Consider the following 15607-nt stretch of genomic DNA (forward strand, 5'->3'; position numbering starts at 1 on the left):
TGCTCGGATCTTTGTCCATATATACTACAGGGTGTCCCAAAATTATTGTACAGACGGGAAATAAGGTCTTCCTGAGGTCATTCGAAGTAACTTTTTCCTCAGCGAAAATGAAATCCATTGCTTCGTTTGCGAGTTATTGAGGAAAAACAGTGACCAATGAGAGGCGAGATCAGCCGGCGCGAGGCGGCCGAACCGACGAGCGCACGAAGCTCGGTTATGTTGATTAGCTCGGCCGTCTCGCGCCGGCTGATCTCGTCTCCCATTGGTCACTGTTTTTCCTCAATAACTCGCAAACGAAGCAATGGACTTCATTTTCGCTAAGGAAAAAGTTACTTCGAATAGCCTCAGGAATTCCTTATTTCCTAGAAGCACCATAATTTTGGGACACCCTGTAGCATGTCTGTTCTAAGACCCGAGCAGAAGCCACTAGATTTACGGAGCACTGAAAATACCTGTTTTATATCAGTTTATAAAACTTTATACAGGACATCTATTCTGATTTTGAACGAATATTATTTTAATACTTGTCGCAAGTAACGCATATATATCGAATAGATAACTCATAAATTGATCTTTACAATCGAAATAATCGTCGATGAAAATTCAATGCATAAATTCAAATATTTTGAAATTACGACTCGCGCCGTTTATCCTTAAAATTGCAGGTATACGGTGTAATGCTCGGCTCGGCGCGAGCAGCGAGGGTAAACAGACGAGGGTGGCATGTGTGCGCGGAGGAAGCGGCACGAAGAAAGCTGCGCGGTGGGCCGAGGGGTGGAGCGGGATGAGCCGGAGAAGTTTGCAGGTTGGATTGCTGGAAAATCGCCGGTGACATCGACGAGCGTTTCCGTAGCTGTTCGCCCTCTTTCCACGAGCCCCCGCCGCGTTTGGGGTTAATTTTTAAAGCAGCAGACGACCCTCGGCCCCCTCGCTTTACCGGCGCGACGCGGCCCCCGATCGGATTATCGATTGTCCACGATCGCCGTTCACGGGGATACCGCTGGATTACGATGCCGGACCCGGGATCTGGAAAACGTCCATGGATTCGATAACGGCGTCGCAAGTCGACGCCTTTCCAACCGAGATCCCATCCTCGTGCACCCTCCGCGGCGTCCTACCTAGGTTGCCAATGGTTCGATCTTCCCAACCGAGTTTTCGGACGGTTATTCGGGATCAAAGTGTCGCCGGGGAAAGCTAGTCTCGAAGTGGGCACAGGTGGCGAGGGGTGGACACCTCGTTTCGTTTCGGATCTCACTGTTTTCCGCGCTAAAAAGTTCGCTTTTGTCAGGCTTCGTCGACTCTGCTGGCCTCCTCGATTTTTTCCCGTACCTTTATTTCTGTTCTTCTTATTTTATTCCCGTTGTTCTTGTTTTATTCTGGTTGATTTTATTTTATTTACGGGCAAAGTCTGCTATGAGGTTAAATAAAACGAGTACTGTAACAGCGAGGACATGGTAAAGAGATCGTGGTGAATATGTAAAAGGATAATTTTAATGAATATAAAGCGAATGATGAAATATAATTAAGAGGACAAACATCTATACACTTGTGTTTTATGATATCGACCTTTGGATTGCGGTTGCTGAGTTATTTTGACCCAGTGCACTCTAATCGTCGCCCAATTACTCAATTTATAGTCATTGAATTCAATCAATTGCTGTTGCATTAGGAACAACAGGAAGAATAATAGATCTATATTGGCATTATTATATTGACATTATTATATTATGGTTATTATCGATAACCTTGACATTATTTTCAAAAATATGTTTTGAAAAATTAATGAATAGAGCTGAGAATTATTGAAGTTATCGCCAATTGCTAAATAATTAATAATTCGTTAAAATTGGTCGTCGTCCGAGGGTTGACGACGAAAATGTTAATTGTAATATTATGATTATTGTCAAGTGATAATGGGATCATTAGACAGATGGGATCCTTATCTTTAACACGTTCCGTGCCACGTGTACCATCCATGGTACACGCTTGCATGTTTACTTAGTGAACTGAACAAATTGTTTACAAGAAATTTAGAACCGAAGAATCAATTTCCACCGCAAGAATGGGCGTTGATAAGTTTTTGTTACGTTGTTATGTGTACGAGAATTAATAATTGCACGTAATACATCAAGTTTTAGTAAAATATCAAAGTGTGAAGATTCGAATAAAAAAAGCTCGGCACGGAACGTGTTAATAAATAAGGATTCTGTAAAACAGGAAGAAGATCTGAAGATGAGAGAAAAGTTTGAAGAGGGGTGAACGTGTTGAAAATAGTTTGAGATAGATTTTCGAATGCCGAAAAACAACCCCTTTCCACGAAAGTCGAAATAACGTAATTAATGGAACAGTGGGTAGTATTTCAACCCTTTCACATTTCGGTAAAATTATATTAACACTTAAACGACTCACGAGATTTCTCGTGTTTCAGTGCTGAAACGTAAAAAACCGGCAACGAGATTTCTCGTTTTTATCTCTGTTTTCTGAAAATTATCTGTTCTAACAGTAGTTGCTAATTATTACAGAATATTCGAACGAATTCGCATGTTGGAGAATTCAGTTAATCTAAACTATCTTGAGCTTGCTGGTATTCTCATAATAATTTCAATTTAAATTGAAATAATATGCGGTCATTTAAGTGTTAAAATTCTATTAAAATTCTCGTAAAATTCTAATAAATTTGTCGCATTAAATTGCAAATAGATTGTTGGATCATGAATGAAATTATCGTCACTTTCGACAAATTTTTCAACTAACTCACAATTGTAAATATTCAATTCAAAAAAAGTACTACTAAAAAACTACCGTTTGATTAACTGTTAACAAATTTTCTATCTCGTTCTTTCGCCGACCGACATATAACACACGCGAGAGATTATTTCTCTGTGAAAGCTGCGTTCGACGGAGTACAAAGATTGCCAAAACGAGCGGCGAAATTCCGTGATCTCCATCAAAGGATCTGGAAAGGTGCGGGAGCCAAGAGCAGAGAGAGGAGGCTAGAAAATGATTCTTCCCGCCTTGGGGTACGCCGGTTAATTTTCATGTCTGACGAACGACGTTGTACGACCGGGTCCGTTCATTTTTCGTCGGGCTCGATTTCACCGAGTCGTATCGATTGCTCCGCGGATCGGGAATCCAGGGAAAATAAGAAGGGACGCGGTGAATGGACGAAAGCCTCCCTCGAGGACATTTCCTTGGAGGGCTTGGAGCGGAGGGATGGAGGAGCGACGAGCTCTTCAGACGCGAGAAAATTATTTTCCAGAAATCGGACGCGAATCATTACTCGAGACCGAGTCGATTCAACGGACCCTGCCGAGTTGGAAAACTTTCCCCTCTCTCTCTCTCTCTCTCTCTCTCTCTCTCATCCTCTCTTTTTCTTTATCTGCTATCTATCTATCTATCTATCTATCTACCTATATCTGTGCCGCTCTCTCTCTCTCTCTCCTCGTCGTTGCTTTCTTCCGCGACGCCGGCGAAAGCTGGTAAACTCCGATATCGGTTTACAGACAATTAGTCGCCGTAATCACGGATTAACGTTCGCCGGACGAAGATGAAAATCTTCTCGGAAGTTTCGCCGGCGAACTGATTGCCAGAAGCTCTAATCGACTGATCATAAACGCGGTTACTGTGATCAAGCCCTCTCGAGAAAATTTATATTTTCTCCCGTCAGCGTCAGACGTTTGTCCACGAAATAATCCGAACCGATTTCTCCCTGAAGAACTTCCAATTTATTTAATCGAATTTAAAGATGCCCGTTACAAGCACAATTATAAATATTATACAGACTGTTCGCGCCAAATCTAGCCAACGTTTTTCTTGCGAGTAGTAAACGTTATCAAAAGTTAAATATTATACTATTTAACAAATTAACTTTATTTAACACTTTAACTATTTAACACTTTAACTTAATTCGCTTTATATTTGTTAAATGTTATACTATTTTTCGCAAGCGATGCAATGATGCCCGTAATTCTTTTGGACTTGCATTATTCTTTTGGTTTATGAGAGGAAGATGATCTTCGATGTTTAAAATGGATTCTTAAGTTATTAAATTTATTTAAATTATTAACCCTTTTGCTCCGATGGTTCATACCATATATATTTTTTAGATACATTATATATTATATATATTACATAGATACTTTTGTTAATCGAGTATCTGGCAACGCTGCATGCCTTAAACAACCGACTATCATGAAATATAACACTATTGACAAGACGATATTGTGTTTTATTCTAACGATACACAGTTTCAGTCGTCTTTAGAACATTGCCAGCGACGGAAATATACCAGCAATTTATAATAGTAGTAATTAAAAGGTTTACACGAATTTATAATTCTAAAATAATTTTGTTGGCTTAATTTTCATAATTCATGGGTAAATACTGAATTTCTGCCTTTGCAATAATACGTTGAGTTTTATTAAAGTATTTAATTTTTTTAGACCCATTATCAAATCATGGGGAAAAGAAAATTTAGGAGAATATTTTTCACGAGTGATAGTGAAAATACTGAAAGTGAAAATACCGATACTGAAAGCGTTTGCCATGCAAGACGAACAGTAACGTGCTCAAAAGATCACAAAAATCTGAATATATTTGGACTACGGAAAACTTGGAACCAGAAATACATTCCGTACTTCAGTGCCAACTACTCGATAAAACACTCCGTTCACAGCGATCACATTTTGACGCAAGCGTTCCGCAGCGAAAGGGTTCAAATGGATCTCTTTATATCGTGTACAATCTCGTGTGAAATGTTCGCATTAATTACAAGATATACAGGAGCTTCGTAGACACGAACTTTTTCGCCGGATGATTTTAACGAGACGACAATAATGCAATAGCCTTTTCAAATTTCTCGAAATGTTTCCGTCTCGCGATTTTTTGCGACGAACGCGCGTAAAATCCGCGACCAGCTCGTAATGTGGCATTTAGATACACGAGGGCACGGCCTATTCGCGTCGCACCGAGCCGACAAGAATTGAATCTATTGATCGGTTACAATTGTGGCTCTTATCTACATACATGAATACAGATTGCGCGATTAGCCGATTCTTAATGAAAACGTCGGAGAGCTTTATGCCGGCCATAAAGCTCCAATAATGGGATACGAAACGAATTACAGAACGGAAGAAACAGGGCGAATAAAAAAAGGGCTCGGAACACGGGACAGGCTGAAAGGAGGTGGTTCCCCCGTAGAACGGCACTCGCGGATGCAAATGACGCCGGAAAAACTATTTACAGCCGAAATTCTACGGCGCCGAGCGAATTAACATAACCAGATAACTGCGATAGTTGGTAAACGGAAGGGTAAATCCGAAGTTACGCGAAACCGGCGCGGATATTCTACCGGACGGAATTTTAACGACGGGGAACGGAGAATAAATTCCGCGGCGGTGCGCGCCGGTGGCCGTGCTACCTGGAATATTTCGTCTTTCTTGCCGCATGAATTCCAAACGAGGTGTGAATCACGCCGGGGTTCGACAATGACCCGCGACAACACGATAGCGCTATTTTTATCTCGGATCAGCGGCGGATCTCCGTGGCTCGTTTAAAAAAAAAAAAATGGAAAAAAAGGAAGAACGAGAGAACGAAATTAAAATTCAGCAGGCTGGCCTAGGATTTTAATAAATCCGCCCGCATTTTTCACCAATTTTTACCGTAATTATTCTACGGCAAAAAAGTTCCCTCCAATTTATTTCTCCCTTTAGAAAATAAAAAACCAGCACCCGAAGGGTTCTCGCGTGAACATTTTTCCAAATTACAGCACTAATGATACCAAATAAATTGCTGGTAACGAACCCGCCGGCAGAAATCGAATTCTTTTTTTCTGCAGTCGTAATTGCAGCTTCGTTTTCCCTCCGCCTATTCTTGTCGCACTTTATCTACCAATTAATTAATTATCGAATGATATATTTCACAAAACGCGAGGAAAATCGTGCCTGCACAGTATAATCACAGTATCTTGCACCGTTTTCGAAGAGATCGCGACGGCCAACTGGTTAAACGAATTTATCGTTATAATATATATAATATAAATATATATTATTAATATGTATATCACAGCAGAAGAAAAGCAAAAATGCCCAATACCATCAAATAATGTTTGGACAACTACAAAGATACAGCAAAAGTTGTCATACTTAGAAGGAACCAAATTGCTTAGCGAAATTATATAGTAACATAAGAAGCCTACATGAAGAAAATAATGTAAAATGTAACGCAAAACTACTGTATACTACACTACATGTAACATTTGTAAATGTTATCCCACAAGTGAACGTTAATTGCTATTAAGCAGATGCGTCATTAAATAAATAAAATAAAAAAATACATATGTATATCACGCTTCGAATAGCTAACAATCCGAATAAACATACAGCAACGCTTGTTATTTTTACGAGGCAATTTAGAAGAGCGCAGCAAATTCGAGAAAGAATTTCATTTGGCCGAGGATTTGGTTTCGACGTTCCGCGCGGAATAAAGTCGAAAGTGCGGTAATAACGAGCCGGTTCTCGTGAAAGAAATCGGACGAATGAACGGAGCTTAGCATCGAACCTTTCTAGCCCCTAAGCCCGTGGTACTAGCCGAAGGACACCGAGGTCTCGAGGTAATCCTCGGTCAGGATCGAGCGCGGACCGCTGTTCGTCAGAGGAGTCGAGCGATCCTGGAGAACGCACCAACTGCATCCTGCGCGAGGATCCCTTCCTGCACCGTAAATCCATTCTCGAAGCTGATCTCGACGCTCCCAAAACCCTTATCCCTCGGGAAGTTTACTATGGCCGGAATTGATCCTTGATTATTTACTCCGTGCCTCCTCGAGCCGTCGTAACGAACAAATTTTTTTTGCCCGAGGCCGTAAAACTCGGATCCGCGACGTGATCTCGCGAAAAAAAAATTCCCCGTCTTATCGAACCGCATTCGGAGACCAAGATCGCGTGAATACGGCGATAATTGTAGGGCGGATGTAACTTTTACGTTTGCAGTGCTATTTAAAAACGGAATTTTAAGAAAACATCGTATTCGTATATTTTGATATCGGAGATACAGTAAATTCCCCCCAATTTTCCTTCAGCTTGTAAACAAAAATGGAGAATTTAAAATAAAAACTTAGTGAAATGATTAAAAACGAGATAAAAATTGTTCATTTTTGTTTACAAGATGAAGGAAAATTAAGGAGAATTTACTGTAAATAGAGCGTACTGTTCAAACGATCAAGAACAAACGTAAATGTCTATGCATCTCGAGTAATTTGCAATTAATGCGGACAAATGTTATTTTGCATATAAATCCGCAGAGATGCCACACTAATCATAAACATTATAAATCGTAAGACATTCGGTACAGTTTTAGATAAAAGTCCCTTCGGAATATAATCTTAACACTTTATCGTCCGGTCGTGGTTGAGGCTGCCACTCAGTAAGGACTGGCTTAGTCGCGCGCGCATTTGCTCCCAGTACCGGCTAAATTTTCGCTATTCATTGTGTTGTGCTTATTCCTTTAAAAATAATAATAAATAATAATTATTATTATAATTATAATTCATAAGGATATGGGGAGGTCAGCATACAGGAGGTCAGCTACTAACAAAACAGTAAAGAAGCGAAAACCGTCGATAGCTAAAAGTCGATTAATAGGCTATCGGTCGATAAGCATTGGCAATCGAAAAGCCGATTAATAGGCTAGCATCGATAAACATTGGCAATCGAAAAGCCGATAAATAGGCTAGCGGTCGATAAAGTGTTAAAAGAAGGATCGCAAATCTTGATTAAAAGAAGCATTGTTACTTTTGATCAAAAGGATTGTGTTACTCTTGGTTAAAAGAAGGACCGTTGCTCACGATTGTTATTTGGATGAAACGTGAAACAACGGAGATGTTCTGAAAATATTTTCTGAGCAGGCAGACAGAACGAAGTGAGCTGCAAAATGCACGAAGACTTACAGCGAAGAGATTACATGGTAGTACTCGTGTATTCAAACTTTTAACGAGGATAATTTTAAGCCGCTCAGTTCCACGTTTGTAGAACTAACAAATTCATCAGCAACGTGTTCCGCCAACAGCCTTCATTATAACAACAATCTAAAGAGAAGTGTCGTCGCAGTTAAATCTGCCAGTGTACGCGTTCTTCGAATATTTTGTCGCAGCGAAGTCTGCCAGTCTATAATTTCTTGGAAGGTTTTATTAGCGCAAGATCTGCGAGTCTATAAATTCTTTAAAAATGTCGCCGCACGGATGAAGCGATAACAGAGTACAGAATTTGTCGTAAGACGGCTTTTCCATCGTCAAAGATGGCTTAATAAAGCGTTAGATCAACTCCGTTATCAAGACCGCGCATCGCGCCTATCGGACCACAAATTTCCCAGGGCTCCAAAGAAGTGCATCCGCAGAACGGCCACAGAATGGACCCTGTTCCCTGCTATCGGTATCTCGATCTACCCGGCGCAACCAGAATGCACGACGGATCCGAGTCCCAAAGCGGACCTGGTGGTTCCATTGACGGCAATCGGGGTGTTGGATCTTCCACCGGGGACTTTCCGGGCGTCTTTCTGAATTATCCTAATGCTCGTTTCAATCGTCGCCTTCCGACCAAAATTATCGCTGCGTTCAAACTTACCAGAAGATGTTCTAATAATTAGTCACTGATTTAGAGAAATAGAAGTGTTTCTCAGACAATTTCTTTGCATATTTTTTGTAAAGATTGGCATGAATTTCTCAAATGATATTCCTTGACTTTTTTAATTTCTTTGCAACTTGACGATTCAAACAACCATATTTTTTAATAAAAATTGGCTTGAATTTCTCGAATGATATTCTCGATTTCTTTGTAGCTTTATGATTCGAGTAACAAGCATCGTTTTCACAAAAATTAATATGGCTTTCTCAAATAACATTTATTTAATTTCTTTGCAACTTAACGATCCAAGCAACCATATCTTTTATAAAAATTGACATGAATTTCTGGAATAACGTTCTCAATTTCTTTGTAGCTTTGTTATTCGAGTAGCAAGAATCCTTTTGACAAAAATTGACATGGCTTTCCTAAATGACATTTCTTTAATTTCTTTGCAACTTGACGATCCAAGCAAGCATATTATTTATTACAGAAATGGACACATCTTTATCAAGTATTTATTTAATCTAAGTGTTAATTTAACCTAATTTCTTTTCAGCTTTATAATTCAAGTACCAAGCATCATTTTCACAAAAATTGTCACAAGTTTTTCAAAAGTTTTTTACAAAACCTGTCACGAATTTCTCGAATAAGGCTCTCAATTTTCACAGTATTTTCAGCTTCACAATTCATGTACCAATCATGTTTTCGGCAGAACGTATTAAAACAGCAGCAACCTAAATTCTATTAACGGTCACTTTCAACCACGAGGGCCTCTCCTTCGTATGATACCGAATGCATCATATATCTTTTACTCGAACTCGTATCCCAAAAAAGATTCCCTAGACAGAAAATTAAGTCTCTAACCAGGAATTCGATCGGAAATCTCGATCGAGATCTAATGGTGCGCCAGAAATCAAATTTCTGCGCATCGGGAACGCGCGACGAGATCGCCAAGATTAATGCAATTACTGAGACCTCCGACGAGATAGAATTTTGTGGACTCGAGTCGACGGCTGGTCCGGCCCAGCCGACGTGACTGGAAACTGCTGGAACGATTACTTTATGCCGTCGACAAACGCGTCGGCGATACGTTCGGAAAGCAGATTACGATAACACGGCTTCCAGCGGCGTCCGCCCCCGCGTCGTCCCGGTTCCATTGAAATATCGCGATGTCGGAACGAAACCGGGGCAGCGCTATAGAAAAACCCGATAGCAAGAGAGAAAGAAAGAGAGAGAGAGAGAGAGAGAGAGAGAGAGAGAGAGAGAAAGAAAGAAAGAGAGAGAAGAGAGAGAGAGAGAGAGAGAGAAAGAAAGAAAGAAAGAAATAGAGAGAAGAGAGAGAGAGAAAGAAAGAAAGAAAGAGAGAGAGGGAGAGAGAAAGAAAGAGAGAGAGAGAGAGAGAGAAAGAAAGAAAAAAGAAACAAGGTGGAAGGAAAAAGCATCTGGAGCTATGAGAGAGTGACCCGAGACGCGCGGACGTTGAATTCGCGAGCGAGTTCCAGGGAATTTCTTCGAAGTCCCGATCCAACGTGAATCGGGAAGAATCGGAATGAATCGAGTGGCCTTGCCCTCGGATTTTATTGCGGATTATCGGAGCTGGTGGGCTCAAGACTCGACCCTTTATCGGCCCTAGTGACTCGAAGTCACGCAGTCCCGTTCGAATTGCTCGAATTAAAATTGGCCGGTTCGAATCGTTTGCAGGGTTTTGTAAAAATAAATTATAGAAATAATTATTAGACTATAAATATTTTCATCTTCTCATGTAATACAGAACAACAAAAGTTTGTTCGCCAAATTTCTTCTTTGAAGTAGCAGTTACATGTAGAAACAGCATTTCAAATATATTTATTAATTAATAAATAATATTATTCTAATATTATTTTATTAGTATATAATTATTAATAAATAATATTATTCTAATATTATTTTACTAGTATATAATTATTAGTAAATAATATTATTCTAATATTATTTTATTAGTATATAATTATTAGTAAATAATATTATTCTAATATTATTTTATTAGTATATAATTATTAGTAAATAATATTATTCTAATATTATTTTATTAGTAAATAATATTATTCTAATATTATTTTATTAGTTAATAAATAATATTAACGTAATATCCTCATGTAACTATTATTTAAGAGAAGAGTTTGTTTGTCAAATTCCGTATTAACCGAGAAGATAAAAGTATTTATATATATATATATAGTCTACTTGTTGTTTGAAAAATCTATTCTTTTCCAACCCTAATCTTCCGATAATACGCCGAACGTTATGCCCGATATATTTATTTATTCAAATTGTTTGATGTGCACGTTGATGAAGAAAGATAACATAGGATGGACCGAACAATATTTCGACTGAAAACAGGCGAATAATACGCGCGAGCGTTTGTTAAATTAATCTTCAAACGTTTTCCATGGGTATAATTCGGCATTGTGCGCGATGCAGACGTAGATAAAGCGTGGGATCGAATTCTACACATATTGAAGACTTATTATGGGTACCGGCGGACCATTATCATCGCTGAAATATTGATGCGGTCTGAATAAATTCTATTGGAGCCGGGTATATAAACGGAAAACCGAATTACTTTTTACATTCGCGTCTATTCAAATCGCGTTTGTTACAAGAAAAGATTCGACCGATCGTGCTCTGCCGAACTTCCGAATGCTCCAATTAGGAATCCGCGGTAACTAGCCGGATTTAGTATAATACTACATCGTTTGTTTGAAAGCAGTTTATTAGGTTGTTCGTTGCGTTCGTTTCATTGAATCCATAATAAAAGATCTTTCGGAACGAACTTTCCGGACGATCCATTGTATTAAAAATCGTTAATTGCGAAGAATCGCTCATGAAACAGATAAAATTTGTTTTATTGGAACACATTTATTGGATATATTACAATAAAAATCGCCGACTGTCAAAAATCGTCGATAAAACAAATATTTCATTGAATATGCGTTGTATATTCGTTGAATACATTACAATAAAAATCGCCAATGGGGCAGATTAATATGTTTCAATGGAAATGCATTCATCGAATATATTATAATAAAAATCGCCGACTGTCAAAAATTGCCAGTGAAACAAATAAAAATTGTTTCATTCGGATGCATTCGTTCGATATATTACAATAAAAATCGCTAATTAACAGAACTCGCGAACGAAACAGATGAATCTATTTCACTGACGTACATTCATCGTATATATTATAATAAAAATCGCCGACTGTCAAAAATCGTCAACGAAGCAAATAAAAATTGTTTCACTCGAATGTATTCGTTTCATATATTACAATAAAAATCGCTAATTAACAGAACTCGCGAACGAAACAGATGAATCTGTTTCACTGGCGTACATTCATCGTATATATTATAATAAAAATACATTATGATAAAAATAGTCAAAGATCGTCCATGAAACAGATAAATTTATTTCACCAAAATGTATTCGTTGGATGTATCGTAATAAAAATCGTTGAAAATCCGAACGAATGTACGCTCGTTGTTTGAACGAAGCAGCACGATATAAGCGAAATGTTGAATATCGGGAACACCCGTTAGAGATGACGGGACAGCGAGAATCGCGTAACACGGCTCGAGGCAGTCGGACGATTCTCGAATAAATCGAATCGCGTCTTCTTCGAGCGTGATTCGAATCGTATCACGTAGGTATGCGCATCGAAACAACGTGACAACCGAATGGAACAGTTGGAAACAGCATCAAGGGGCCCAGCTCCGGGCCACGTTGCTCGCTAGAAGGGATCTAGATAACGTTTCCACGCGATAAATTAATCCAATCGTCCATCGTACGCGCAACTTCCTCTCGCCTCTGCCCTTCTTCCTCTCCTGGCTGTTTCCGCCTCGGGTCCGCTCCTACCGGTCCTCCGCGTCCCATGATTTTTCACCTTCGCGCCTCTGTTTTATCGTTCGGTAAAACAGATGATTTAAAGCCCCGCGAGCACCGTCCTGCTAACGAAGAATTTACGTTCGACACGGGCCGCCGGGGCCGGCGATGCTCAAAATTCATCGAAGAAAAAAAAAGCGGGGAACGCTCGCGAGACGAGTAAATTCAACGGAACCATTACATCGGAGCTCCGTTTCTCCTCTCGCCTTCCAGCGTTGTTTCTCTGTCAATGTTTAACTGTTGACTCGCGATTGCGCGCCGTCCATCTTGCAGCTTTCCATTATATTCCAGGTTATCCCATGGAAATCGAAGCGGCGGATTTCTTGCACCCGAGCAAACGGTGAAACGTTTACTTCGTATTTTTGCACTGTATCGGCTTATTTTGGGACTCGATTAACGGGATGAAACCGTTTTGTTATACGAATATACAGTAACAATCGAGCAGAACGTAAACGAGAATATCGCGAGATATCTCGTAGTTGTAACTGAACTTATATTCAAGGTCTCAATTTAAATCTCAATTTAAGAAGTGGTTGTCGAATGTTTTAATCAGCTGGCTGCGACGAAACTATAAATCACTGAAACTATGAAAAATTCATCAGTTTAGTCGAAACGTGCTGAAGGCGCCAAAAATATTTGATACAATTTTATAACATTTTTCAGTTGTTAAAACGTTTAACAAATCGCATACCACGTGATAGGTTTGGACGAAAGAAGTAACTTTTGTTTGAGCACTTTTTCTCTATCCGGTACATATTGCGAATCACAGCAATAAAAAGTAGCCGAATATTTGGGGGTTGATTTTTACCCTTCAACTTGAATTTGCGAAAGATACGAAGATTACGCGATACATATCTACATATGCTCTACATATCTCGAAAGTTTTAGAATTTTTTGAATTTCCGGGTCGGGGATCATCCCTTGTTAGCTACAGTGCCGGATTTTATTTTTAGCGATTTGCGCGGGTACATCGTTTTGTATTTGAAATGTACTTGAGCGAAAGAGGATTCTGAAATTGGAGAACCGGATAATCGAGGTTTTATCCAATATATTTATGTTGATGAAAAAGTAAAGATATTTATGTTGATAAAAGAAAGAAGTTTGTAATTTTGTTTCAGGTTACGTAGAAATATGTTACACTGTCTTCTTATTTCTCAAGAGAATAAATTACATATAATTTCATAAATTTCATACATTACATATGTATTTCAAGATCTTTGTGGCAAATTAATTTATTTATTCACGTTACGCTCATTTCCAAAGTTTCCTTGCTTCGTAAGTCCTTTAGGTTTTAATGCGCCGCTAGGTGGCGGCACTAGTACACTTTCTCGCTAGTGCTTGCACGACGTTCGATTAGTATATAAGCACCTGGCAACGATCATCAGTCGTACTTGCTTCGGCAGTACATATACTAAAATTGGAACGATACAGAGAAGATTAGCATGGCCCCTGCGCAAGGATGACACGCAAAATCGTGAAGCGTTCCACATTTTTTGCAATTTCTTTCGGTTTATGAAAAAATTATGTTTCTTCAAAATATATATATATAATATAATCAATTTATCCAAGTGTGTTTATATTTGAGGATAGTATTTTTTAAATGTAATGTTTTTCTACTTAGATTGAATTCTTTATATGTATATAATTATGATGTATAATATTATATTATATATAATTATATATTATATATTATATATATATATATTATATATATATTATAATTATATATTATATATATATATATATTATATATAATATTATATATATTATTAGCGCCTCCTTTTCATAGTCGCTATTAAAATATTGGATCGAAGAGACGGTTTTATTTTATAAAATTAACAATTTTATTATTAATATTTACTTATTCGCTCAATATTAACATATACTGCATACATAATGAACGAAAAACGCAGGAAAAATCGAATACTTGTAAAAGTTAAAAATTCAAATTGCTGCTGCAGAGATTCAGCAAAGCAAGGAACAATGCATAATGACACTTTGCACGTCGAACACCAATATCGCGGTTCTTTTATAATCTTATTTTTATAACAACGTAAACATCTTCGCGTAGGATCGGCCTAAAAATATTCTGAACATCTCGAAATTTCAGAATATGTTTTCGTTTTCGCTAAAATTACAATTTAAATAACCAATGTCCACTGCTATTTACGCGCGACTAGTATACTCGTTGTGACAAAAAATACTGCCACTTCTCCATGACGAGTATACTCGTCAAACAAGCTAACTGGTTAATTAATTCGTAAGTGTCACTGAAATCGCCTGAACTCGAGAGAAGAAGCAGGAAACCGTCACAGAAAATAGCATCCGATCGACGCGTCTTCCCAACGTCGTGGCCATGAAATGTCTTATTCATGAAATGTCTCTTCGTTTAAATCTGTCGCCCGTGATGTCGGCGTGTTTGTGGGCACCCGATCGCGGTGCTCGTAAACAGGTTTAAGGCCTCGCGAGGCAGATGTATTAGAAAACGTACGACGTCTTGAGGAAAGTTTGTGCCCGGTTTCGAGAGAGAAGAAGGAGAAGAGAAAGAAGACGCGCACCGTCCACGATTCGAAGCACCGGCACGCAACAAGTTACGAAACGTCTCGAGGATCGTTAAAAAAATCCCGACCTTTCGATCGTCGGATCGCGGGGGAATATTTTATCGAGCGATCGACGAAACGGAGCAGCGAACGTAGGCGTCGCTCAAAGACCATGTTTAAGCGCGTCTACGATCGACCCTGATGAAGCTACTTTCGATGCTGGCGGAGCTGTGTTTTGCTAATAGGGAACGTGGCTTGTACGCGAACGAAAGCCCCTCCGCCCTCCCCACCGTAATTTCGAGCAGAATTTTGAACGTTACGTCCACGAATATTACGTAGAACGTAAATGTAAATTTCGGTTGTAATCGCCGATTCCGATTCCCCGTTGCCTAAAATGAAAGTTTCGTTGGTCAGTCGTTCGAGATTCTTGACCGTTCGAGTCATCGCTGTCTTCTTGGAATTCTTTTGCAGAGAGGTCGTTCCTCTTTTTCAAGTGCTCTCTCGCTGCGAGAAATCCTCTCTTACGTTCGTTGT

At 39.0% G+C, this 15607-nt stretch overlaps 1 protein-coding gene and 1 non-coding gene across 4 annotated transcripts in view; both read left to right on the plus strand.

Moving 5' to 3' along the window:
* The window catches only part of LOC117224000 (prolyl 4-hydroxylase subunit alpha-1), a 537488-nt gene that overhangs the window by 315392 nt on the left and 206489 nt on the right, over nt 1-15607 (plus strand). The gene's annotated exons all lie outside the window — the stretch shown is intronic.
* On the plus strand, nt 13921-14027 carry LOC117224011 (U6 spliceosomal RNA). The gene has a single exon (XR_004491086.1). It is a non-coding gene; the product is annotated as a U6 spliceosomal RNA (small nuclear RNA).

Source organism: Megalopta genalis, chromosome 5 (assembly GCF_051020955.1).
Source record: "Megalopta genalis isolate 19385.01 chromosome 5, iyMegGena1_principal, whole genome shotgun sequence".
NCBI classification, from domain to species: Eukaryota; Metazoa; Arthropoda; class Insecta; order Hymenoptera; family Halictidae; genus Megalopta; species Megalopta genalis.